This window comes from Cupressus sempervirens, chromosome 9, assembly GCF_028749045.1.
Source record: "Cupressus sempervirens isolate cs-2001-9-10 chromosome 9, ASM2874904v1, whole genome shotgun sequence".
Taxonomy (NCBI): domain Eukaryota; kingdom Viridiplantae; phylum Streptophyta; class Pinopsida; order Cupressales; family Cupressaceae; genus Cupressus; species Cupressus sempervirens.
This window is the reverse complement of record NC_143126.1, coordinates 712,323,426-712,351,018: the sequence shown is the minus strand read 5'-3', so window position 1 is coordinate 712,351,018 and position 27,593 is coordinate 712,323,426. Positions and strand designations below refer to the sequence as shown.

The 27,593-nt window shown below is 34.0% G+C and overlaps 1 pseudogene; it reads left to right on the top strand.

Annotated features, from left to right (window-relative positions):
* The first annotated feature begins 2,299 nt into the window (after positions 1-2,299).
* LOC149540706 (caffeoylshikimate esterase-like) overlaps positions 2,300-27,593 on the top strand; it is a 29,807-nt pseudogene continuing 4,513 nt past the window's right edge.

The window sequence follows — 27,593 nt, the reverse complement described above, 5'->3', positions numbered from 1 at the left end:
CTCACATTTGTATGCTGAAAAATAGTAGGTGGTAACTCTGTGCTAATTGCTTAAGAACTTTGTTTGCTTGACAATAATTCGACAAAATTCCTTTTAGTTCAAAACCAATAATTCTTACCAAATCTAGCAAAGAACACACACACACACACACACACACACATATTACAACCAATTTATAATTGAAACATCAATACATTCTTTAATCAATTAGTTAGGGATATCATTTATTGAGATTCAATGTCAAATTTCATTATTTGAGAGGGATATTACAATACATTAAAGGCTAACACAAAAGGTGGGAATGTGTGTTATAATATTATGCTAAAAATAAGAGAAAAATTGTATAGGGTTCAAACACACAAAGTAGTCATTCATCATTTGATGACTACAGTGCAATGACCTTGTCTAATCATACTATCTATGATAATTCAATAATATCTAATATATAAATTAACATTAACATGCTGATTTTGATTAAATTGATATGGTTTTTAAATTATTCTATCTCATGTATTGTTATAGAGATGTTATTAATAGCCTGAAATATGAAAACTTTGTTATATTTGGCGATTCATGTTTAATAATGAAATCTCTATGCTGATTTTGATTAAATTGACATGGTTTTTAAATTATTCTATCTCATGTATTGTTATAGACGTTATTAATAGCTTGAAATATGAAAACTTTGTTATATTTGGCCATTCATGTTTAATAATGAAATCTCTAAGCTTTGTGTGTATAGTATCATTACACATGTCAATACAAATGTCAATGAAAGTAAGAGCCAATCTTTTTTTTACTTATAATAATCTTTATCATTAAATAATGCCAATAATATGGTTTTTTTAAAAGTTACTGGCTATATTTATTTTCCTCATAATTAATACAAAATCTTTATATTTAACAATTTATGATAATTTGCATAAATTAAATTTTTATGATGTTAAGAGAGTTTATACATTGATTAACTCGCCAAAAATATTTTGAAGTTGATTTTTGAAATATGTATCTACTATTTTAAAAAGAATAACATTAAAATCAATTACTAGAAAGTCAATATTTTACCAAAACCAATGCAATTGTTTGAATGACTACCAATTTTAATAACGAAACATATTATAATAGGCAATTTTTTCACAATTTTATGGTGCCCACTCCAGCTCCAGCTCCGGCTTCTACTCCTGTGTCCATGTCTACCCTGGAGTCTGATCTGGCTTTGTCTAATCCCTTTGGCGGTGATGTTGCAGGCTACATTCATCGGGCTTCTCCTGCCCTTTCTTAGGCGGTCTTTGAGGGAGGGTTTTGCCATTTGCCCAAGGCAGGGGATGGTCCCTCTGCTACTTTTTGGGCTAGGGCTTCTCCTGTTCCTGGTGGAGAGATTTTTTCCCCAGGCACTGTGGGTGGTTTTGCGATTTCCTATGTAGATGTGACCGCCTATGAGGCTGGTCTTGGTGGTAAGGTTGTGCGTCCGGGACTCCGTGTTGCTGAGCCTATTGCTATAAGTAACCCCATTGTGATCAATCTAGAGTCTGATCTTGTCAACGAGATTTCTACTTATGTAGAGGACTTCTCCTCTACTGTTGCCATTTTTCATTTTAGGGGTTTCTGGTCCTCTTTGTTAGATTTGCATGCATGGATTTCCAAATTTTGGGAGCCTATAGTTTCAGATATAGTTTGAATTTTTCCTGTGGCAAGGGGCTTTTTCATTGTGAAATTTGCTTCTACTGATGATTAAAATGCCATCCTTTCGTGTGGTTTCTCTTGGGAGGACAAGTTCCCCTTGATGGCCAAACCTTGGTTTGTGAATTTTGATCCATCAATTGAATCCTTTAACAAGATCCCTTTGTGGGTAAGGTTGCCTAATCTTCCCCTTCACTTATGGCTAGATTCAGTCCTAGAAGCTGTGGGGGAGGCCCTAGGGGATTTTTTTCTAGTTGATACCACATTTTCCAATGTGTTTTGGACAGTGTATGTTCACATTCTTGTGGAGATAGACGTCTCTAAGGGGCTTCCATAAATGATTAAGCTGACCTTTCTCAATGGCTCTTGGATTCAGCTTCTTGAATATGAGGGCATTCCTTTCAGATGTTGGAAATGCCATAAGACAAGCCACCTCACAGCGCGATGCTCCTCTGGAAAAGTTAGATCAAAGAAGTCACCTTCTTGGTGGAAGGGGGTTTTAGATGACCACTACACTATTTAGAAAGCTCTCTCTGTAGGGGGTGGGTTGGTTGATTCCTCTTAGGATTCTTTGGAGGCGGATTCACTTGCTTCTCCTTGTGATTTAAATGTTTCCCCAATGGTGGTGGCCAATATAGTTGTCCCTCCTTCAGATGCTGCTATTGTTGATTCAACTATTTCTCCTCATGTGGCTCTAGCTCTGGGGGGAGCTGTTGCCTCTCTTTTGTATGGTGGTGGTACTTCTTCCTTGGCTGAGAGGGCTTTGGGCGATGTTTGTGGTGTGGATGACTTTGCTTGGTAGAAGGCTACTAAGATGGTGGAGGATGGATGGACAACAGTAAAAGGAAAAAAGGTCAGGTCCTCTATACTATCATTTGATATGTCTTTACATTCTCAAAGGATGGGTTCTAAATGTAAATCTTGAGGCTCAGATTACTTTTCCTACTGCTCACCTGGTCTTTTTGAGGCTACCCCTTTTTGGTTTTGGTTCTCTTAGTATTTTTGGCATGTTGTCTTGTAGTTTGACATGGTTCTAGATTAAATGTCTTCTTATGTAACCATGGGGTTTTAAGATTCTGTTTAAAACCTGTTTAGGTGGTAGTCGTGCATTGTGTTATCAATGAGGCCACCTTGGTCACCTTGTTTTGTTGGGTGACCTATTTCAACTTAGGTTTGTTGTTATTATGTTTGGGCTTCATTGAAAATCATATGATTTGTAAAGGGTTTTAGGCACCCTTCAAAACCTATTTTCCTTAATAAAAAACAAAACATATTATAATCTCAAAATATATACTTTTTTTATAATTACTATTTTTAAAATAAAAATATTATATTCATTGATTCTATACTTCTACAAATTACATAAGTAGGAATGATCAAATGATGGAGTTTTCAACAAACAAAACCTTGGTGACAATTTTTTGCAAATGTGATTAGAATGGTCATTTCTTGTGGGGGCGTTAGTGTTGGAGATTTAGACAAGGAAGCTGAGGGGGATAACTTAAACTAAACAAGTTTTATGTGGTAGTCGTGGAAAATGATTAAATTTAAGAGGATGAAATGCTCCTTGAAATTATTCTAGAGGCTTGTTTGAATGTTCTAAGATGTTGTTGAGGACCAATCATTAGGATTGTTGTTGATCGAGGCATAGTGGAATGTTCAATCTTGAGGAAGGTTCTCTTATTGCTTTATGTGAGTCTCTAGATTTTGATTATATGTCCTTTGTACATTTCATAGAAAAGGAAAATATCTTCCCCCTCCCAAGAACATTGTGGTGTTGTGTTCCCCTTACCTTATACAATGTGACCTTTCTCTATCTCGACATGTTGCAAAATTGTAAATTACTCATTTTTCTTTGGATCCCTAGCTAGACCTCACTCTTACACTTTATCCTATCACTAGTGGGTGCAATGTGGATGTCGAGATGTCCCATTTTCATGGTGTTTTACTTTTTACATTATTTCCTTGTTAGGTGGAAGTCCCTTTTCCTCTTTTCATTTGTAAGCTTTTTTTTTGGAAGGTATGAAATATGATTGCATTGTCATACATGTTTTGCCTTCCCTAGATCCTTAAGCTCCCTTATTTTGAGATGTTGTTATGAATTCTAATGTGTGGATGAACAAAGCTTTTACAAGCTTACATTATGCTCTTGTTGGAAAGTTCATTCACTATAGACCAAACATTGGCTTTATTTGAAGCTAGCCAATCAATTTTTAGCTTGTGTTAGATCAATGGAGTGTGAAAACATTGATAAAAAATAATTTCATTCTCCTTCTAATCCATTTAGAGCTTTAACAAATTTCTTAATTTAAAATGACAATATGTTGGGTATGATTTTGCCAAGATTAACATGGTTCCTATCTAGGATGGTCTCCCACATAGCCCTTTTGACTTTTGGCATGGACCTATAATTAATGGTATTACTGATGCTATTGGTTAGTTTATTACCATTAATGATGTCATAAAATCTACACTTTCTCTTTGCAACTTTTTATCACGATGATGGATTGACGAGTTTGATTTAGAACATTATCAAATAAACTCTACACACTTGAACCAAAAGGCATTACATAATAATATTGAAGGAATGTGGAGATTTATTGTCTCGAGATCCACTTTTTTGGATTTTGTACATTTTAATTTTCTTGTTTGTGTTCATATTGGTTCAGAGTTTCAAATATATTAATGATAAGATGCATTCCAATGAACACACACACACACACACACACACACACACACACACACACACACACACACACACACACACACACACACACACACACACACACACACACACACACACACACACATCTATACACACACACACATCTATACACACACACACACACACATATTTGATCAGTAATAGGCATATGCCAATTTTTTTTAATATTGAAAATATATTTACAATATTTTTACCCCATTCAAGGTGTGGGCACTAGGGGAAAAGAATGAGGAATAAAACCCCTAGTCTACCCTGGGACAAAAGTCTAGCATACAAGTGGAGAAAACATCCATTACAAATTTGGAGGGCATACCCTCTATTTACAAGGCCAAAGTTGTATGGAAAAGGTGGCATACCACCTTTTACAAGTGCCTACAAATGAGGTCTTGGGCTGACATACCTGTCCTTACATTCAAAAGAGATCAAAGATTGTGAAGAAAGATACTTCATGGATGGAGAGATAAAGGATTGATGATCAAATTCATATTGAGCTTGAGAGAAATCCTACCTCTATTTTCCCTATAAAAAATAGACCAATAGATCACAATTTGATGGAGGGGAGGGTTACATGGTCCCCTTCCATATAAACAATTAATCTATGTTAGAAAGATAAACTATCATCACAAAATATTGATTATAATATAGTAAAAATTGCTTTGGAGGATACAAAATGGTATGACTGAAGTCAAAAAATTATTCTTGTAAGAGAATGATCCCAAATCAACATAGGTGAAAGAATATGAACAATTTGCATTGAGTTATAGGTGCACTGATCCAAAAATGAGCTAGTAATGATATTTAAATAAAAGAGATGAAAGTCAAGGCTTCTAGAGCTAGTGATTAGCAAGTGAAGAACCTGTGAGTAATCCATAATCATCCATAAGAGTTGAGATTCCATATGTGATAACAAATGTTCATTTGGTAGCATATGCCCTTTCTTTTTGGTTAGGAGAACAATAGGGACAATTGTGGAAGAGGGGGAACCAAAGTCAAAACTCCCAAAGCTGATTGTTGAGGAGGAGCTACTGAATGGAAAGTCAATCTAAACCCAAAAAAAATGCATGAAAGTTACAACAGGGCCTTAAAAAACCCTAGGGACAAATCCAAATGGCTCAACTCTATTTCCACTATTAGCAATTAGAATTTTTGTTTTGTTTTGAAATAAGGGTTAGAATTGGGGAGCTAGTCATAATGCTTCTTAGTTGATATTTTTATGAGAATAGGGCTAAAGTATGAGCATAACCAACACCATTGATAATTTGATGAAGCATTTACCCAATGAGAGATTGAATAAAACTAGAAGAACTAGAAATGAAAATAAATTTATATAACCCAAATCAAGCTCAACTCTAGTGATGCATACTACATCAAGGATAGCTTATCAAAATGTAACAAAGACATTCTAAAGAAAGAGAGACCAGAATGTGTTATAGATTTATCATAATAAGGAAGCAACCTCTTGTAACTAGACATGTTTATCAATAAAGAAACCCCTGAGCCACTTAAAATTAGGGAATAGAGAAAGGGGAATCAACCCATGCCATACCAAATTTCAAGATAAAAGGCCATGAAATACCTAGACTAGTAAACAATAAGGCATAGCTCAGGCTTCACTCTCACAAAATAAGAAATGCTTCAAAAATATCTCATAAAAAGTTAATGCCAAGCATAAAGAAAACTTAATTTAAGATCCAACCACTGAATATTAGGAAGATCATAAAATAAAGAAATATTTCTATCATCATCCAAAGCGATGTAAGCATGGATTTAAATCTTTTTAATTTTTTTGACTAGATATATTATGCAAAGATAAGATCATGGGAGCTTATATAACTATTACACAGGGTGGAGTAATCCAAATACATCCATTGTTATGAAATTCTAAAGTATCATATATTTCAAAGAGTTAAGATAACACACACACACACACACACACACACACACACACACACACACACACACACACACACACACACACACACACAGAGAGAGAGAGAGAGAGAGAGAAAGAGAGAGAGAGAGAGAGAGAGAGAGAGAGAGAGAGAGAGAGAGAGAGAGAGAGAGAGAGAGAGAGAGAGAGAGATACCCAATTAATGTCACAAGTTTAAAAACTAGTCATTATCAAGTTGGCAAGAGAAACAAAGATAAAAGCCAAGCAATATCAAGCAATTTATCTTATAACCTAGACTAATGATTATCCAATCATCTTCAGAGGAGGAATTGACTTCATAGTCACTTTCCCCCACATCATCTTCTTTGAGAAACTAGTCAATCCCATGTCATTCTGGAGGTTGGTAGATTTTCATAACTGAGAGAAAGAATGATCAAGGTGGATGGAGGGAACATGCTCATTAAAAGCTCCAACATTTTTTTATAATAAGGATGGGAAATACCTCCATAGGCCTATCTAAGATCCCAAAATCGCTCCTCTTGGGAATGTATAGATTTTGGCTTATAATCTCCAATATGACCCCTATTTTCATTACTAGAGGAGGTTTGGAAAGGGTGCAATAGAGATCCAAAATAGACCTTTTATCTTCTCTGACATGCAGAATGGTGGCAATGAACATGACTATGATTTCTACATCCAACTTAGCACTATCCTATAGGAGAGAAAATTCATCTCCCACAATCTTCCTGATAGCTCTGATTACTAGAGAATGTGGGGTGTTTAGCATAAGCAAAATTTTCCTATAAAAAAATTGACCCTAGAGTTGCAAAAGGTACTGCCCATTTTCATCTGAATATTTGTGTCCATGGCTTAAGATAACAACAAATGATCTTGCGAGACTACTAAATAAGGGAATGAATTACCTAGAAAGTATGTGATTAAGACTAGGATTTAATGCAAGGGAAGTAGAAAGGATGAGATGAGTGAAAACAATGACGAAAGTGCCCTGGAAAAGAGTGTTACCAAAAATGATGTACCCAACAAGTCATTTTGGCAGCTAGATTAATGAGAGTGCAATTATTACTAAATATGTCAAACTTAATAGTAGGAACCCACTAAAATCTATAGTCTAAAATTAAAGGATTATGATTAAGGGGTCATTGGGAAAAATGATGCTTACATTAGTTTGATTTCTTACATTGCTACCGAGCTTTACAATTTCTACCAAGCATCACATTTAGATAACAGTATCTACCAAGCTTCACAGAGTATACCGAGCTTATCAGTGCAAACCATGTATGAAGTAGTGTTAATTGAGCTCTATAGTGTTAACTGAGCTTATCAATATCTACCAAGATGGCAGTGCTAATAAAGCAGAATGAAGGTAGTGTTGACCGAGCTGTAGTGTTAATCGAACCTTCAAGTATCTTCCGAATCCTTCAATGTTTGCCAAGTCACCCAATGATAACTAAGTTCATACCTACTCTAGAGTGATCAATGTGGACTAAGAACCAGTGCCAAATGAATGCCAGAGCTTTTCAAGTTGATAATGTTACCAAGTGTCAAAATATCACCCAAGTGGTCTTGTGAACCCGAGTTACAATAGTAAGCCAACTTAGTGAAGATTTTTTGAATTAGGTATTGTAGTTGACTCTAGAAGGTAATTAATTGGATTGGTATATATGTGATACATCTTATCATATCTAATGCATTGAAGTGTAACATGCAAGAAGCATAATGAATGCAAATTAGAAGACAAAGGCTACAAGCAGTATAAGGAAAAGAAGTGTCATCTATCACAACAAGGTGATCATATTACATCAAAGGAATCTCATACAACAAATCGAGTTACAGATCAGAGATCTACTACTAATTCATCCTAATAGGTGCATCAATCAAATCTTCTAACAAGGTGGCCTTAACAAATCTTTTCCAAATCTCCTAACTGAGTGCATACTTCATTGTATGTTGTAAATCCTTTCACAAGGTGGACCTAATAGTCCTTATTGCACCTAATAGGGAGGATCACCAAAAGTGATCAATTATAATCTTTAATAGCCTAAATTTACATTGTAGTAATAAAGCTTGTGGGTATCATCTCCACCCTAGTTTTACTTTCTATTTGGAAGGTTTCTGGGTTACCAAATATTGTGTCAAGTGTTATGAATGTTTTATTGCTTTCAGTCTTTCATGAATGCAATTAGATCATATTATATTATGAAGGTTTAATTGGTGAATTAAAGTATAAGTTTTATTGGTTCCTGATTCACCCGTCTCTCAGTCACCTAGTCTATACTACATTTCCAACAATTGGTATCAGAGCTTTTGGTTCTCACATCAAAATTTTAGTAGCTTGAGAAGAGATCAGAGGCAATGGAAGTATATAGACTAGAGAAAGCTAGTGAGAATGAAAACTTGGATCTACAATTAGTCATGGATCAATTCAAGAAAATGAAGGAGCAACTCTCTCAATCCCTATAAAGAAGAAATGATCTTACAACATAAATGAATGATAATCTCTACATTGAAGAAAGAATTGAAGACATTTGGCATGATAGAAGTTTAGATGGAGTTGATGCAATAATCAATTGAAAAAAATCTTACTCTTCATGAAAAAGTCAAAAAAATGAGAAGAGAACTAGAAGTTCAATCAATCAGAATTCTGTGAAGACATGAAACAAAAGGACAAAACCAAATAAGAGAAAAGATTGCTAACTGAAAAGATAGAAGAAAAGGACAATGCAATTCATCAATTATCTCTTCAACAAGAAGGTCTAATTGATCAACTCGGTGATGCAAATCAAGAGCTTATCAACTTGAGGATAGAGAATGAAATATTATAGAATGAATTTAGCGTAGAGAAGCAAACCAATGAGAGGATAATGAAATATCAAGAAACCATGAATCAACTAGACAACAAAACTCAATTTAGACACAAAGGAAAAGTTGGATTAGGATACATAGAAGAAGGCGAGTCATCTCAACAAGGAGCTCAAAAGAACAAAAGACCTACATGAAATCATTGTGGAAAAACATGGCATACATCAAACAAGTGTTGGGGCAATGGAAAACCAAGATTCAATGGAAAATGTTACAGTTGCAAAAAGCATGGACATAGAGCAAGTGAATGCATAGAGAAACCTAAGTTTGAAGGAAAGTATTTCAGTTGTAACAAACAAGGGCACAAATCTTCAAAATGCAAGACCAAGAAATGGAATCCAACAAAACAAATTGTGAAAGATATTTTTTGTTGGGATTATAACACATGGTGTAGATGTCACTATTGTGGTGAGTATGGGTACATTGGGGGAAATTTTATGAGAACTCGCATGAGGAAAAGAGACCCTATGAAGAGATGTTTTGTATGCATAAAACTTGGACATCTAACTAGAAACTGCATGAACTGAGGTAAAGTTGAAGATGAAAAGAAAGAAAAGGTTGATAATATTAGAAATCAAATGAGGCATTAATGGGTAAAGAAATCTCTAGAGAATGCAAGCCATAGTCATGAAAGTGTTGATACCCAAGTCAATGAGTTGGGTGACTCAACCATCTCAAACTAGTTATCTATGGAGATCATTGGAACTATGATTCTAAGGAGATATCTCATATCAATTCTAGTCAGCAAGCAAGAAGATCCATATCAAAATTTTAGATGCACTAGGATCACCAAGTTGAAGACTCTATCAAGTTGAAGACTCTACCAAATTTAGAGACTTAACCAAGCTTGAGCTTACCAAGTCAAAGGTATCTTCCAAGTGTTGAAGACTTCCAAAGTTTGACAACCTATCATCGAGCTGTCTATTGTACAATACATTAATGGTGGCTTGAAGAAATTTTTTGGTTAACATATGAAACCAAAAGGTTTATTCTTGATCACAAATTTTAGAAAAATAGAGCAAAGCCTTCCTGAGCCCCCAAGTGATTCAAAATGATTTGGTGTGAAGTTTTCAAAGGATTTATCAATCAGTTACTAAGTGTACTGGCAACTTCTTCTAGAAGAAAAATGAAGAAAGGTTCTAAGATGTTGATCAAAGGTGTTGAACCCAGAGCCCTAACATTCAAACTGAGTCCAATAGTTGTAGAAGAAGTTGACCCAATTGGAGCACAATATTAGATCCCTCCAAAGGTACTCCTAATTATTGATATCTGATCATTTTATCATTGTTCAATCTAGGAATTAGGAACCTTAGAGTTAAACTAAGCATATGAGGAGTTATGTGTGATGGGAGTTTGAAACCTGAGCATAAGCATTTGGAGACAAAGGGGTTAACTCACATCTTACATATGTCGAGGGATTTTCAAATCAAATGGATTAGATTCATCCTAAGTCATGTTCATGATATGCATCTATGGCTTGATCAACCATTCAGATCACAAAGAAGATGATACATAAGATCATAGGGTTACTGATGCTCAACAAGGCAAAAACTACCAAAACCCTAGGTTAGGTCAAACTTGTGAAGAAAACTCTTGCTGAGTAGGATGACAAAGGTACGAAGTTAAACAAAGTCACAAACATGGAAATCAAATTTAGGATACATATAATTACCCATAAAATCTATAGTTTGAGTAGACTGAACAATGTTCCATGCGAAACTATTGGCCTAACATTCAAAGTGGTCAAGAATAACCCATTATTTGACCTTACCAAGTTGCAACTGAATCAACTAAGTAAAACTATGGATGGTATCCAATCATCAAAGAATAATTTATATAAGTTTGGATCACTCTTAACTTGTTTATTCTTTTATGTTCATAATTTTTTCCCTTCCAAAAGAATTGTGGCATGGAAGAAGGATACACCTATTGCATATCAGATAAATGAATTTATAGTTGATATGGGATACAATTTTAAGTGCATCACAAATGCATACTTTGAGACATTTAGGGAGAGAATGTAGAGCAGATTCAAAATTCCAAAGTAGTTAGTTGATGACTATGAGAAAGATATATGCTTCTTTGTGGATTGTGATAAGGTACATACACATGTAGTTAGGCCAAGGGTGGCATGGGTGAAGCCTCTTGGATATGAGGTGAATATTGATGATACAAGAAACATAATTAAGGCTCTTATAAATGAGCCAATAGACCCTAAGGTGCCATACTTTGGTACCTATGAAGAAGCTAAGCCCAAGATTTCTTTAGAAATCAAGCTCCTTCAGGCCCTGAAGAGAGTAAGAAAATAGGTGGAGAAGATTTTGAAGGAGAACAAGAAATCCTATTACCCTCTTCTACTGATAGAAGGCAAAGGAGATGATGTTGAAGAAGAGGAAGGATACGAGGAACCTACAGAAGGAGATGAACTTGAATAAGAAGAGACTCCTAAGAAAAAGGGGAATATTACAATCACAAGGGCTACAATGTCCTCTTGTACAATATTCTCAAGAAGACCTACAAAATGCATAAAAAAGCTCAAATTGTAGGATGATGAAGAAGAAGATGATGAGCAATAAGTTACATTCAAAAGGTCTCCTCTCACCTTTGAACAAAGACCTAAAAGACTACAAGATGGTGAAGGTATGTTTGATTTCAAGTTTTTAAAGTATGAACCAAGAACTAAGGAAGAATAGAAGCAAGTTGAAGAAGCCTTAGTGGCTAAAATGGCTAAATGGAAGTAATCTCCAACACAAATGACAAATAAAGTTCTTGATATCTTACTAAAGGCTATAACACATCATTGGAAAAATGCATTAAATATTGCTAGAGACATCAAAGAACAAATCTTGAGAAAGGTTATGCCAGATCTTTCTGACAAAGAATTGAAGGAAGCATTGAAAAAAAGTGAACAAAAAATTATTTCTAGGTTAAATGCATTCCTAATTTTGTCAAAAGATATTGAATTAGTTGTCAAATAAAAAACAATTACATGGAAAAACATATATGGATTGCATAAGCCTACGAAGGAGGTTGTGCAAGTTGATAATGAGAAAGAGGATATGGAGAAAGATGATGAGGAGATAAACAATGAAGAAGGAAATGATGAAGAAGATGAGGAGGATCAAGTAGCAAGTGGAGATATTCTTGAAAGACAGAGTATTCAAGACTCAGATCCTGAGAAGATAGCAATAGAGGTAATGGCCTCCCTCCCACTCTCTTCGAGAAAAGCCTTAATGCCACCTAGCTCAAAGAATGCTGCTACCAAGTCAATTGAAGTAAACATTGTTCCAACAAACATCTAATTAACTATTGGAGCAATTTTAATGAGTGCAATTATGAGTGTTGCTTCCACCACTTCATCTACTGAGCAACAGGTTCCACTATTCATAGCAATAGGCTTGATTGAGTCTCAACAAGGAATATTAAGTTATGCTATTACTATTATTTATACATTGAGAAATGTTGTTTCTATTATTGTTTCAACTATTGAAAGTGCAAAGATAGTTGAGGTTAAGCCTTAACCGAGCACTAAAGATTTAAGCAAAGGAAATAAGGTTATTCCTTCTATTGCTCAAAAGGAAAAGGGTAAAGAAGTAGAAGCCTCTAATGACAAAATTGATCTAGAGGAAGACATTGTTATACTAGATTGGGATCCCTCCAATCTAACTCCTGATCAAATAGATAACCTTGGTGAGCTATGGAAGAAAAGAGCCAAAAAAAAAAAGCTCAGAGAAGAAAAGAAGAACAAAAATCAAGTGCTTGAAAACATTAAAGGCATCTTTGTTGATGCACTGAGTATAGAGGTTAATGAGAAGAAACCTATTTTGGATCAACTTGTTGATATTGTTCACAAGTTTAATGAAGAATTGAGTTGATAGGAAAAAAAATTGCAGAGAGAAGAGAGGAAGTTTGAAAAGAAAGTTTTGGAAATAATGGCTTAGAAGATTGCCATTGATCAAGTGGAAAAAAATTCTATAAATAATGTTGTTTATTTCTTTGTTAAGTTGAGTGATACATCAAATTTCACTATGAAAATAAAGGATAAGTTGTCATAGATAGATACTAACTTGAAGGCAAGTGCACATTAGTTGTCACTTTACCCTAGCACTAGTTCTACACATTTTGTAAGTCAGACTTATAGGAAGAATTGTTGAGGGAAGAAGCCAGGATAAGGGCTACACTTGTAGATATATAGAGTTTGATAATTCACAACATGAATATAATGCGAAAATATATTGTACATGCCAAAACATTAATCCATGACAAAAATTTCTCAATTGATGATCACATTATGGAACTATCAATAGAAGTGCAGATGGCTTTGCACACTTCAAAGGTTTTGCAAGAGAATTGGGACAAAACTATGGCTTTGCACACTTCAAAGGTTTTGCAAGAGAATTGGGACAAAACTATGTCCATAATATTGAAGGTACATAGTGATTTTTTTTCACATTTTGGTATTACCTATAAATATGTCCAATGTAGACTCTCTTATTTCTTTTTCCATATTAAAGCAATAATGCCATTTATTTTCAATAATAGAATATAAATCTTTGGGCATTGAATTGTCAAGTTCAAGTGGGGTGTTCTTGAACTTGGCCATCATGGTATAGACTGATTCTTCAATCATGTTTTGTTCTTCCCTACTCAACTTATTAAAATCAATGCTCTTTAAGTCAGTTAAGTCTGTATTATCTTTAATATTATCACAAATATTTTCTAAATTAGGCTTGGTGGTGTGACTTACCACTGTAAATTGGCTTATGTCTTCTGACTCGATTCTTTCTTCATCAGAGTCAGGTTGTGCAACATATTTTCTTCTCAATTTCTTCTAGGCTAGACCTTGATGCTCGGTAGCCTTCTTCTTCTCTTGCTCCTTAGCCTCTTTAGTTGTGGCTCTTGTACTTTCCCTTGTAGTAGGCTTAGTTGGGCTTGGCTTGGTAGTCTTTTTGCCCTTGGGTTGAGCTATATGTTATTTCTGAGCTTTTGTCTTCTTAGGCTCTGGTTTGGTTGGTGCTTCCTTAGCTTGTTCTTCCTCGACAAATTCTTCCTCATCTTCTCCCATGCCTTGTGTCAAGGAAAGTGGCTCTTGGACCTATTCTTCTTCTTCTTCTTCATCTTCATCATCATCTTCTTCTCCTTTTGCTATCCCTTCTCTGAATTTGGCCTTAAGTTTCTTGACCAATTTATCTTTTTTCATTAGAGTTGTCAACTCCATTTCCACCTTAGATTTTACAACATCAAAAGTGCCAAAAGGTTTTGCACTTTTATCAATCTCTTCTGCAAGCAATGCTGTGATTGTTGCTGATGCCTCATCAATGTTAATTTCATATCCTAATGGCCTTAGCCATCTCACTCTAGGTACTGCTGCTTGGATATAAGTATAATCAATGTCAACTAAGAAACAAATATCATTTAAATGCTGATCTACTAGGGAGACTAGAATCCTTAGTCTTTGCTTCATGGACTTCTTAAAGTCCTCAAAATTGCTTGTCATTATGGTTTCAAAATTGGCTCCCATTTTCTCTATGTATTCATTAACTTGTACTGCTATAGACCTATTGGTCTTCCAACTTATCTTACCAAAAGAGGAAAATTCATGCTAAGCATAGAAAAATATACATATCAAAATTGATCCAAACTTACACTGAGCACTTTTTGATCTCCTCATTGCTCCTAGGTTCTCCATGATTTGCTGCAGTTGTAGTTCTGCTAGATCATATGTATGATCCTTCTTAACAAGTTTGTATCCCACATCAACTGCAATGCATGGTACACTATTCAGTCAACTTGACTGGTAGAATTTGTGAGATATGATCCTCACAACAAATTATAGAAGAGTATCTTTGATTGTGTTAATGGTCATGCCTCTCTTATTCCACTTTGCCCCAGTGTTCTTCTCAATAGTTTCTTTTGAGTCACTTCTTAGGGTATTTGGCCATTCTAGGGTTGGGTATCCTGTCACCCTATGTATGATTCTATTTGACAACTTAATAGGTCCACCTTCCAACCATAGGCATCCATTGTGAATCCTGCTCAAAACTATTCTAATCCATTCAGTCTTGAAGATGGTGGGGAAATTTAGGGCATGGGTGAACCCCTTCCTTTCAAAAATCTAAAATTCTTCCTTCAATATCTTGTTCTCACATAGTTTTTCATAGGCCTAATGAATTTCCATATCACCAGTTGCTCCAACCTTACAATTGTAGCATTTTCTAACACCCTAGACCATTACAACTTTAGGTGGAATAGTGGATAGCACACCAACAGGGTCATTTTTTAATGCAACTTTAGGAATTGGCCTAAAATCTAGTTGCTTAACTTCATTGCTCACTAGTTGAACCTCAAATGGTTCCTTGTGCTTGGGATTCCTAGAGCTAGAAGCCATTCTTGCAAACTAGGGTTTAAACTTTAAAACAGTGTAGCTCGACACTTGAGAAATACCTTTGAATTGATGAAATGATGTTTGATCTTTGTTGGAATCTATGAAAAAGCTTCAATCTCTAGTTGCCAATCACTTCTATGCTCTTCTTGCTCTTGCTCTATGTTTGCAATGATGAAAAATGATTGAAAAATTAACCTTATACCCTTTAATACATAGCATTTAATGCTTAGTACATATACAACTGTACACTCGACTCCTTATACAATTTCTATTTCACTCGACTTACATTAGTTTTCCATCACTCGACATCCACTAGAGTTTCCCTTACTCAGCTTCAATAGGAATTTCTTATTACTCGGCAACCACTATTAACTCAGGGTCAACTGACTTTGGTAGACAACTCGACATATACTAGGATTTTACTTGGCATTTGAAGGCAACTTTCCGTACTCGGCAACAATGTGAAAACTTTGAAGATTTAACCTTGCATCTTTATTCATGCCGATCTATCCTTTTCAATACCAACTTATCTAGGAATTGATGTAAGATAAAGCATTTAAATATCAGTCCCACATACCTTCTCTTGCTTAGTTTGATGAAGTATGACCACTTGACCCTTTAGGTGAAGTGATCCCTCCATTTGATGTGCTGCATCCATCTTTCTTCTTCCATGTCTAATGTGCTCAACATCTACCTTGCTTTTTCCCTTCTTTGACTTTGAGTTAGGTGCTTTTGTCCTTGCTAGGCAATGCTTGTTGATATGTCTAGTCTTCAAACAACTAAAGCATGTAGTTTGGCTCAACCATTTGCTATAGCTTCCATTGAAATGTGTTCTTATACAATTCTTAGGGATGTGTCCATACTCGTGACAGTAGTGATAGTTATGTCTTGTATTATAGTCCCAATTATAGAAATTTTCATGGCTTCTTCTCTTGTTTGATGACCATGTGGTCTTGGATCTACACTCAAAGGCTTTTTGTCCAAACTTTTGACAATTGTAGGAGCATCCTTCAAATCTTGGTGCATACATGGTTATGGTTCTGCATTCATGTGTTTGATGACCTTGTTTGTTGCACTTGTAACAATGTGTCATATTCTTTGGTCTGACATTCTGACTAGCATTCTTGCTCTTGCAAACATTAGCTGTATGTCCTTTCTTTCCACAATGATGAAAAGTAGGTTTAGATTTCTTACCTTTATTATTTGTTTCCTCAGTAGTTTTAGACGATTGTCCTTCTTCATTTCTTGTATGTCCAAACTTGATGTGTCTTTATTGGATCTAGGGGATTTCAATAGTTGCTCAAAGTATTTGATGGCTTCATTTGTCTTGTTGAAGCTTTTAGAAAAGTCTTTCTCTCTCTTTTAGGTCATTTTGCAGTTGCTCATTCTATAGCTTCAATGTAGTTATCTCAATGTCCTTAGCATTCAACTCATGATGAGCACTCATCATTTGACTTAGGGTGTCTAGTTGCCTGTTTAAGATCCTAGATAGCTTTGCTGATTTTTCTTCCAATCTATTTGACAAGATTCTTTTGTCTTCTTCAATCATGGCCTTTTCTTCTATAGCTTTCTTCTTTTGTTCAGTCACCTCACATAGCAATATTGCTTGTGATTCTTGCTCCAACTTGAGATTTCTAATCTCCTCAGCTTGTGCTCTGTTCTTGTCCATGAGATCTGCAATTACTGCATCAGACTCACAAGAGTTACCATCTACAAATAACTTTGTCATGTCAATCTCCTTGTATTAGGTACCATTCTTAACTATGGCAATCTCTTTCCTTCTCTTTAGCGAACTCCTCAAAGCATCTTTGGTTTCGTCCAATTTTTGTAGTAAGAGATGTGTCTCAATCTCCTTATTCTCAATGGTCTTTCCCAACTTGTAGACTTCCACCTCAAGATCTTTTCTCTAACTTGTAAGGCTTCTCATGATGAAAACTAAGCTCTAATACCAATTGTTGGGATTTACAAGTGGGAAGTATACTTCTGAGAGGGAGGGGGGTGAATCAAAAGTACTAAAATTTAACCAGCCCAAATTTTAACTTTAAAACATTGCATGCATAAACATATAGAAATAACATGTAAAGAAAATGCATCCACATAAACACTTGACACCAGATATGATTATCCAAAAACCCTCCAATGAGAAGAAAAAATTGGGGTGGGGATGACACCCACAACTCTTCACTACTACAACAATAAAGTTCACCTATTAGGGTTACATATTTTGACCATTCTCATGATCTTCCCTATGAAAAGTCTACCTTGTTAAAGACTTACAAAGGATTATTAGATCCTACCCTGTTAAAACATTTTAACACCCTATTAGAAGTGTGCCTAGCTAAAGGACTTTAGAACACTCACTTGGAATGTCACCCTGTTAAAGGCTTTATACAATGGCTATTAAACCAACCTAAGTCTATAGGATTTTACTCTACTATAACAATTGTTAAAGAGTATAATAGAATGTTTGATTTGATACACTTACAATTTGCTATTGCTGATTTCAAATTCTTGTTCTATCCAATCTGATCCTCACTGATCTAGTATGAAAAATGTTGTAACCTTGATACTTTGTTCTGCTAACTAATTTTGCAATTCTGTCCTACTTCTAAGTCAATTCACCCATTTTACTTCTTTCAAATCTTCGCTAGCATTCTCTCCTCACATGCATCCGCTCTCACACCCTGTAAAATATGGGGTTTCATCTCTCCTTAAAAAGATTTCGTGACTTAGGGTTAGGTATGAATCTACGATGGAGATTTATCCAATTTTCTCACTCAAATCCTTCCATTTTTCTCATTGGTTGCATGTTGATTGCATAGGGAATCCAAATAGACCTTATCTCTAAGCTTCAAGATCTATCCATATGTGAACTCAAAAATGGTTTACATCTTACTTTGTGAAGGCACAAACTCTTATGTTGATTCTATGTTGCTCGACACTTGCTGATTACTGATGCTCAATACATACTAAAATTCTGTCTTGCTTGACACTTGAAACTTGCTTGAAATCTATTGCTCACTTGGCACATATACTTTCTCAACACCATCTATTTGCTCAACATCTGAATGACTCGACACTTATTGAATTTTTGACTCAACACATATTGCAACTTGGCATGAACTTAGAAAGTTTCTTAAGTGTGTTGACACTCAATTGTCAAAACCAATCTGAGATCAACATATATGGCATTGCTCCATCTTCATTACATGGTTTGGGCCTATTTTCCATGGATGGCATAAAGGTTTATTACAATAAAGTTTCTGAATTGATCAATTATGTAGGACCTTTTTACAATTACAACAATTGGATGCGGATTGTGTAATATAAAAAAAATGTGTAGGTATGCATTGTCACCAAATTATATACAATGCAAAGAAAATGATCAAACTAAAATGTTCACTATGTATATTGATGGAAAGCTAGAAGCAATAGGGAATATTGTAGGATTTATAAATAGTTCTCGACTTGTGTCAACTAATAAGTTGGCAAATTGTATATGCAAGGCAGGGAGATCATGTTTTTGTATGTGCGATAAAATAAATAAGTGTAGGAGAAGAGCTTCTGAGAGATTACAATTTGAATCGTGTAGATACAAAAAAATTCCCTACCATGGGACTGGTAAGTATAACATTTAAACCAATTACATCATATATATATATATATATATATATTGATGAAGGGTTCAAACCTATGAGGCAGCCCAGTGAGGCACGAGGCCTGTCAGCTACCAATTAGCAAAGGCCACCACCTAAAGATTTAGGGACTCGATACAAGCCCACACATGCCTAAAAACTCTTTGACTTAGAGCCAAGGATCGAAGGGCATCCATGCCGTCAAAATTACCTAGGGTACGATCCCTACCTCATCCCTTATGGTGTCAGAGCCTTGCACTCAGTAAGATTTGAACCCTAGTGGGATCTTTGTGAGCCATTCATCTTCACCAATAGACCAAGGGCCAATTGATGCCTCCAATTAATAGTGACTCCAATATACAATATACTTTATTATTAATATATTTTTTTGGTAAGTCTATTACTTTTGTTTTTCTATTGATTGCTAAGAATTACTAATCTTTTTCATAGGGAAACATGGATAGACCACCACGCATAGGCAGGGATGCACCATCTCACACACCTTCTTTAGTGAAGGTAAACCTTGATTATTGTAATTGTTCAAATTATATAGAAACAAATGTCGTATTATTATGTTCTTTTCTTTATGGACATGTACTTATTTTGATGGAATTTTACCAATATTGAATTTTGCAGATATACATATTAGTTACACCAAATTTTTCTTTAAAAAAAATATGTGCAGATATAAACATAAAGTACTGCAACATGTCAAATATTTTCTTTTCACTACTAATTGCTAAGAATTACTAATCTTTTTCATAGGGCGACATGGATAGATCAACATGTCGCCCAGGTAGGGATGCACCATCTCACACACCTTCTTTAGTGGAGGTAAACCTTAATTATTTTAATTGTTCAAATTATATATAAACAAATGTCATAATATTATGTTGTTTTAGTTATGGCTTTGGAGTTGTTTTGATGGAATTTTACTGATATTGAATTTTGCAAATATACACATTAGTTATACCAAAATTTTCTTTGAAAATCATATGTGTAGATATAAACATTAAGTACAACATGTAAAATACTTTCATTTCACTGCTGATTTCTAAGAATTACTAATCTTTTTCACAGGGTGACATGGGTAGACCACTACATACATGTAGGGATGCACCATCTCACACACCTTTAGTGGAGGTAAACTATAATTATTGTAATTGTTCAAATTATATAGAAAAAAATGTCATATTATTATGTTCTTTCCTTTATGGATTTGGAGTTATTTTGATAGAATTTTACCGATATTGATGTCACAAATGACAAGGAAAAACTAGAATGATAGTAGATCAAACACGACCTGAAATACAGGTGTCATTTCTACATGACATTGCCCTTAGTTCTGACCCTATGTTCATGGCCCAAAAACTCAAAGATATAGTGATGAAATTGTTAATATTATCATTGAGTGTGACACAAGCGAGGAGAAAGAGGCACTGAAAAAAGAATTGGGCCATAGGGTCGAATCTTTGAAGATAAGCAGTAATTAATGTAAAGCAATAATAGAAGTTCAATAGATGTTTATAGTTTATAGTATCTTATAGATCATGATCTAAAATATTATGTGTTCTTCTATAGAAATATGTGATAGTTGTGACACTGCATGGTGAACATGATGAGGGTTGTAGTGCACAACCTTCATGTAAGTAACACTTTCTTTGTTTGTTTTCATCAACATTATAACACTGAAATTTTATTTTTGGATGCTTCTAGCTAGTATCCCATTTGATCTTTATCCATTGTAAATGTCTATGCTAACAATATTGTATTCTTTAGCTCATGAGGGATTGCAGATGCCTCCTTTGATCGACGACCCGATATTGCCAAGTGCATTGTCGACAACAAGGAGATCTGCAAACATCCTCGTCTATGCCCACTACAACTGGTAAAACCTTGTTTTTCTATATTTTGTAATGAGTTAGTCATGCATTATTTTTTTTTTTGGGTGGATTTTGTACTCATGTACCTATTTTGTGCACTAATAGGTAGACCTTCAGTTGACAAAGCAACAAAGACTAGTAGTATTGAAGTTGATCCATTTCTTGGAGCAGTCCCGTGACTAGTACTAGTTCATTTGTAGGGACATTATTGCTAAACAAGAAAACTATGTTTCCATTAAAACTACAAAAGCTTTCAAGTGCTTTAAAATTGTTATTATTTAAAGTGTAATTTTAGTTTACTTATACATAACTCATTTTGGACTGATAATCCCTTTATATTTTTGTAGGTAATGATGTTTTCTTTGATCATCTTTTTGATATGACATTGAGGCTATTTGGACCCATCATATGTAAAAGGTATTTAGTTTCATATCATTGCTACAAAATTTTTCTTTTCTTCCATTTATTGTACTATATTAAAGTTATTGATCTAACAATTTTTATTTATTTAAAAAGGTGGAATAAATAGGGTTCTGAATTAAAAAATCAATTAATTACATCTTTTGAGGACCTATTTGAAAAAAAATAAAAAAATGACACTACCTTACTTTTGTATAGAGCATCAAGGCATATAAAGACTATGAGGGATTAATATATAAGGGGTCTAAAGGAGAACCTAAAGTACGATTGTCCTCCTATGATTCCATCGATGGAGTAGAATGAAATAATAGAAGATGCAAAGGAGAAAAAACTATGTGAAAATAGAGGAAATGACCAACACAGGGAAAAAGAATCTATGCCATGATAGTATTAAGTACAATGTAATCATGCACTAATTAGTGATCATTGTAAATATATAATCTAACATTTTTAAAATTGTTCATAGACTACAAGACACATATGTGGCTACAAAAGTGAACTAGAAAAGGTTGGCCAACACAAACTTGGTTTTGGTGGCTATATGAATCTTCAGTCTCAACTTGTAAGTAGAAACAATGAAATTTCAGATAATTTTTTAATATAATGTTGCAAACAATTTTGTTTTATGAAACCATACATGCAAAACTGACGATATTAAGAAAAAAATACAGGGCACAGAATTAAATGTGGAGTTCATAGATGAAGATAAAAAAATTGCCTTGAAGGAAGGCTATAAAGTTGTGGTTGCACGCCTATGCCAAGAATTTGAAAGCCTTGTCCAAGAATCTAGTGCACCAAATGAGACACAGGTAAATTGGTCAAATGAAAAGTAAATCAAATTGAATAGTTGAGAAATTTTTTTTTTGGTGTTAGTTTTGAACATATATTAACTACATAACAATACAAATAACATTTCACTGTAGCCTTCATATCCTATCATAGAACCTGCTTGTGATGAAGGACATGGTGTGCATTATAGTGGTGGAGGTATTAATTTTCTATTGGAAATTAATTATGCAATTATGAATACAATTTAACATCTTCAATTACAATTTGACGTGCATTCTTTTTTTGAATATTTTAGAGGATGTTGAACATTATGGTGAAGGAGTGGAGCATGTTCCAAGTGTTCAACATGTTGACGTGTTGACAGATCAAAATGTTAATGTACATGATGTGGCATTGTCAGGTAAGAAAAATGAATGTTATGTTGTACTACTTAATTAAATACTTGTAACAGTTAAAAAAAGAAAAAGAGTATGCCACTTTAACCCATTTACTTGTTCTTGCAACATAGCCCCCTTTCGTGCAGTAGCCTCCTGTTCTTCCAAACAGGAGGAGGCATCATAATTTGACATTGCATGTTCCACAAGAGGAGGAGAATGAGGAAGATATTGATGCTCCTATCAACCTTTTTCTTAATAGAGCTAAGAAAAACAAAAATAAGAAATGATATTTTAAAAATGCTTTTTGATAAACCTTGTTTGATAAAATTTGTTGGATAATGAAAGAACTTTTTTTTAAGTAATTATCTATGAATTTTGTGTATTAATATTGAGTTTTATTTCATGTTAATGAATATTTTTATGCGTTAATGAAGTCTTGATTAGTATCGTGTATTAATGAATTTTATATCATATTAATGAATGTTATGTGATTGTATTGATTGAATGTTATAGTTCATAAATGGATGAATGAATGAATGAAGTATGTAATTAGATGATAATTAGTAATTTAGATTGATGTTAGGGGGAGGTAGTGAGGCCAGATGAGCTTCCACCTTCATGTGATTGCCCTTATTAAGTATAGAATATTAAAGTATTCTCAAAACCAAATGAAGCTCAAACTAACATACCAAGGAATCTTAAACCCAATCCATCTATCTCTTATCTTCTCATCCTAGTAAGTCATCTTTTCTGCCACTTTTTTCTTATTCAATATTCTATTATTCACAATCTTGATAATGGTAGCCTCCATCTTGTCAATAAGTTGTTCATATCATATCCTTCTATTTCTAAAAATGCATCTATTTCTCTCCTACCATAACTCCCATATGACAATAGATGGTGTTGCAGTCCACAAGCCACCATACAAATAATCCTTATTTCAAATAGATGTTTGTGTTTGGTCTTAGCTATTTTCTAATTAGGTAATTATAGCCCTCCTTAGTGTTTTAGTTTCTAGTAGTCATCTGATAGTTACTGCGAACAACCTTGACCCCATAAAAAATAGGCAAACCATAGTCGATGAGGACTGCTGGAGCAACCTTCATTACTACATCCAAACCAAGGTAACCCATTTACTTTATATTTTTATACCATGGAAAGACTTGTAAACTTATATCCATATTCTAAACTAATTTCTCCTCTTTCTCTTTTGGTGCTCATAATTGGTATTGCTATTAAAAATGGTAGCAAAGAAAGCAACATGTGAGTATGTGATGTTTAAAGGTAGCCTTCATTTGATAACATTTTAAGTTGATTTTAATTTGAACAATGAGCATATTAACCCATAATTGGGTGACAAAATGTTTACCAATGTTGTTCTTAAAACTAGATTTATAAGAGGCCATAATATTTTATCAAATCTTCAACATCATCTCTTAAATGAAGGCCATAAGTTTTTACAAAAAATAGGGCTCCATCACTACTAACTCTTTAATATACTTCTAAGAGAGGTGGCATTATATTATTAGTTAATTAAAATTCTAGTCCAAAAAACCATTCTTCGTTGCATTTACCATTCAATGTGTTTGTCAAATGAATCAAAATGAAGATCACATTGCATTTTATGGGTTTATTCACCTTTTACATGTTTGGAATAGTAGAAAAAGGTCATAATATGTGTGAATGGTCTAAATTTGGATCCTCATTGAACTTAAGATGAATCAATACACATTTATGTTTCATTGTGTCTAATGTGGAAATGAATTAGTGTAGTGGAAAAATATATTCTAATCACACAAGAAAGATCCAACATAGAAGTTCAACGAGTTTAATAGTATTTGGTAAAAATGTTCATACATTTCTATTCTCTGCAAAATATTCTATTCTATGAAAACTGTATCAATTCATCATAAGCTGATATGATTTTACACCTTTTTCTTTTACAAAAATGGCATTTGATATAAAATATGAATAATTATTTTCTCTAATCATTGGAATGACAATGCTCATGGCAACTAGAACTAGCATTCCCGTTGGTGGAGATCACACAGATGGTATGTGACCCTCTTATTTTGGTTTTTACTTTGCTTATTATTATATTTCACATGTTACCAACACTTTACCTTTGAGCAGAATTTCTACTAAGTAATCTATTTGCATGTTGGATAATGTTGAGCTGCTTCTCATACAAAATTTATATTGCTCCCTATTTATTTCATGCTCATTTAAATGCTGAAATCTATGAAGCTCTCAATATATTATGAAAAAATAGAGGTATTTGGCATATAGGTCTTTTCTATTCTTGTATTTAATATTTAGTCCCATTTAATAATCTTTCCCCCTTTTTTATTTTATTTTGTAAGAGTTGAACTGCCAAGCATTCCATTAGTGCTATTGACTAGAAAATGTATTTGGTAAAAAGGCTTTTGATACCATACATTTGCAATATAGTAACACAAGTTTTTCCATATTTTGAAGTCTCTGAAATCATGGTAGCATTCGTACAAATACTGCAAAGAGGATTCTTTTTCTCTCCCTCTATCCAATATGTGAGTGCTCTCTGCTAGTCATCCCTAATTATAAAGATTAAATAGATGCACTTGTGCTATGGATTTGCATGAGCAATGGTCTAGCATATGTGGATGTATCTAAATTGGAATTCTCTCTCATCAAATCATTTAGGCGGCCATAATTAGTCACCAAATAAGAGACCATTAAATCATTGTCTTCATATCAATAGAGTAAATGATAATTCCAAATCATTGAGGATTAATAACTCTATCAAAAGAAGAGCAGAATGGAAAGTGAAATTGACAGCGAGGTCATCAAGAACATGAAATTTGAAAAGAACATGGGAATAAGCAAGAAAGTTGAAGACTTATAGTATTAGCTTATGTTCACTTTTTCCCCAATTGATCTCACTCCGCATGTGTAAAGTTGGATAGCCTGGATGAATTAGAAGTAGGTCATCGACAATTCAAATAGTAACAATACAATTTCAAACAATAGAAGAGTTCCCCCTATTTCTCTTCACACCATCCTCCAGCAATAAGCTATATTTTTTTTCAAATCCACCATTCAAAATTAAATACATAGTGGATAACTTTTGAATACCATCACATAACAATATATTGCATGAAATATGAACTAGATCACTCATAGCAACTAGAAGATTGCATGAATATGAACTAGACCACTCATAACTACTCATAAATTTAAGTTGAGGTTCCAAATTTGAGATCATTCTTATGCCTCCCCATAATTGAGTGAGATCAATCTAAAGTCACATAGAAGTGTTTTGGAGGAGTAAGTAAACAACATAACACGAAGTAGAAACCATACCGTATAATACAAATGGATTGAAGATAAATAAATGACCATTTTCATATGGCATCAAACAAATTCTAGAATCATGTGTCATAGGAAAATGCATTGCATCAATTTGACATGACCAACATATGAGCATAACTAATGTTATATAATTCCATCTTCAAAGTTCAGAACATCAAACTACTGTATTCTTTTAAAGTTTATAAGAAATAATAAAGAAACTTTATTCCATTCTATTATTTTACAGATAAATTATATAGTTTAAAGTAAAACACCATAAAAAACTTGCACAACTATTATAAAATAGTCTACACATTAACTAGATTATTAAATCTTATAACTTCCCAATCCAAAATACATATCTACATTTCCTAACCAATGTATAATTTGAAGGGCCAAAATACTAGTTTGCCATCACCAAAGAGAAAAGGACTTGAAATCAAAACTAACTTAAAAAACTACCAACTTGCTCATTACATTCTATTTCACATAAAATATGAGCCACAATTGCATATCTTAGATAGAAAGCTATCAACCTGCCAATAAAATTCTATTTCAACTGCCTTATTGGCTAATTCTTTTCATAGCTATTGTTCTATCCTATCTTATTTCTACCTATTTATTTTGTAGGTTGTTGTTTGGTTAGCACTGGGACTTGTGTCCCTACTCAAGTTTAACATTGATTATCTTCTAGTGGTGGGAGTTTGTTTGAGCTTAAGCATTGCAAATATTATTGAATTTACCAAACGCCAAAAAGGCAAGTATATTTATTTTCAAATAATGCACTTTGGATGGAAAGGCAAGTGGATATTAAATCTTAGTATAACATGTTAGAACTCCTTTTTAGCATACAAATGACATGTGGATGGGATGTTTGATATTCACCATTCATGCTTCGATGTTTTTAGATGTGAAGAAATAGGTGCACAATTTTGTATCTTAGACATTTGCTTCACATGTAACGTCAAAGCTGTAGTTAGGTCTTGGTGGTTTGATGGTATAAATCTATCAGATAAGTGGACTAGTACATAGTTGGTTAGGTTATTTGAAGCCTTGATCCTAATGCTTCATATGTCCTAGTGAACTCATTATTTTTTGATATAGTGTCTTGGTATTGATGTACATTAAATTCTGAGATAGCACAGTTTTTTTAGATTAACATTTTGTATAAAACAAAATCAATATATTTGATTTCCCATCTCATAATGCTTGTTAATTGACATACACAATTACATATCAAGATCCAAATTTATTAAAATTATTGGCTAATATCAATCCATAGGAGCAATCTATATATGGTGAATTTTTTCTCAAGACATAAGGCCTCAACAAATTGCATGGCCTTAATTATGTACTTCTTTTCTCAACAAACTCTTCAACGTAAGAAAAATGAACTCCATTCCCCCCCTGGGCCAAAATGAATTACTAATTGAATTTTCTTTCTATGGGTGAAAATTCATTAATTTGCTTCATTGAAAAACATTTTTTTCAAGAACATTTGTGGAAACTTAGAAGAAGAGAAGATAGAAGAAAGTGCACTCTTGACATGCTAAAGCATGCTAAAATATGATGTTGTGTGTATCAGCTGTCATTCAGAA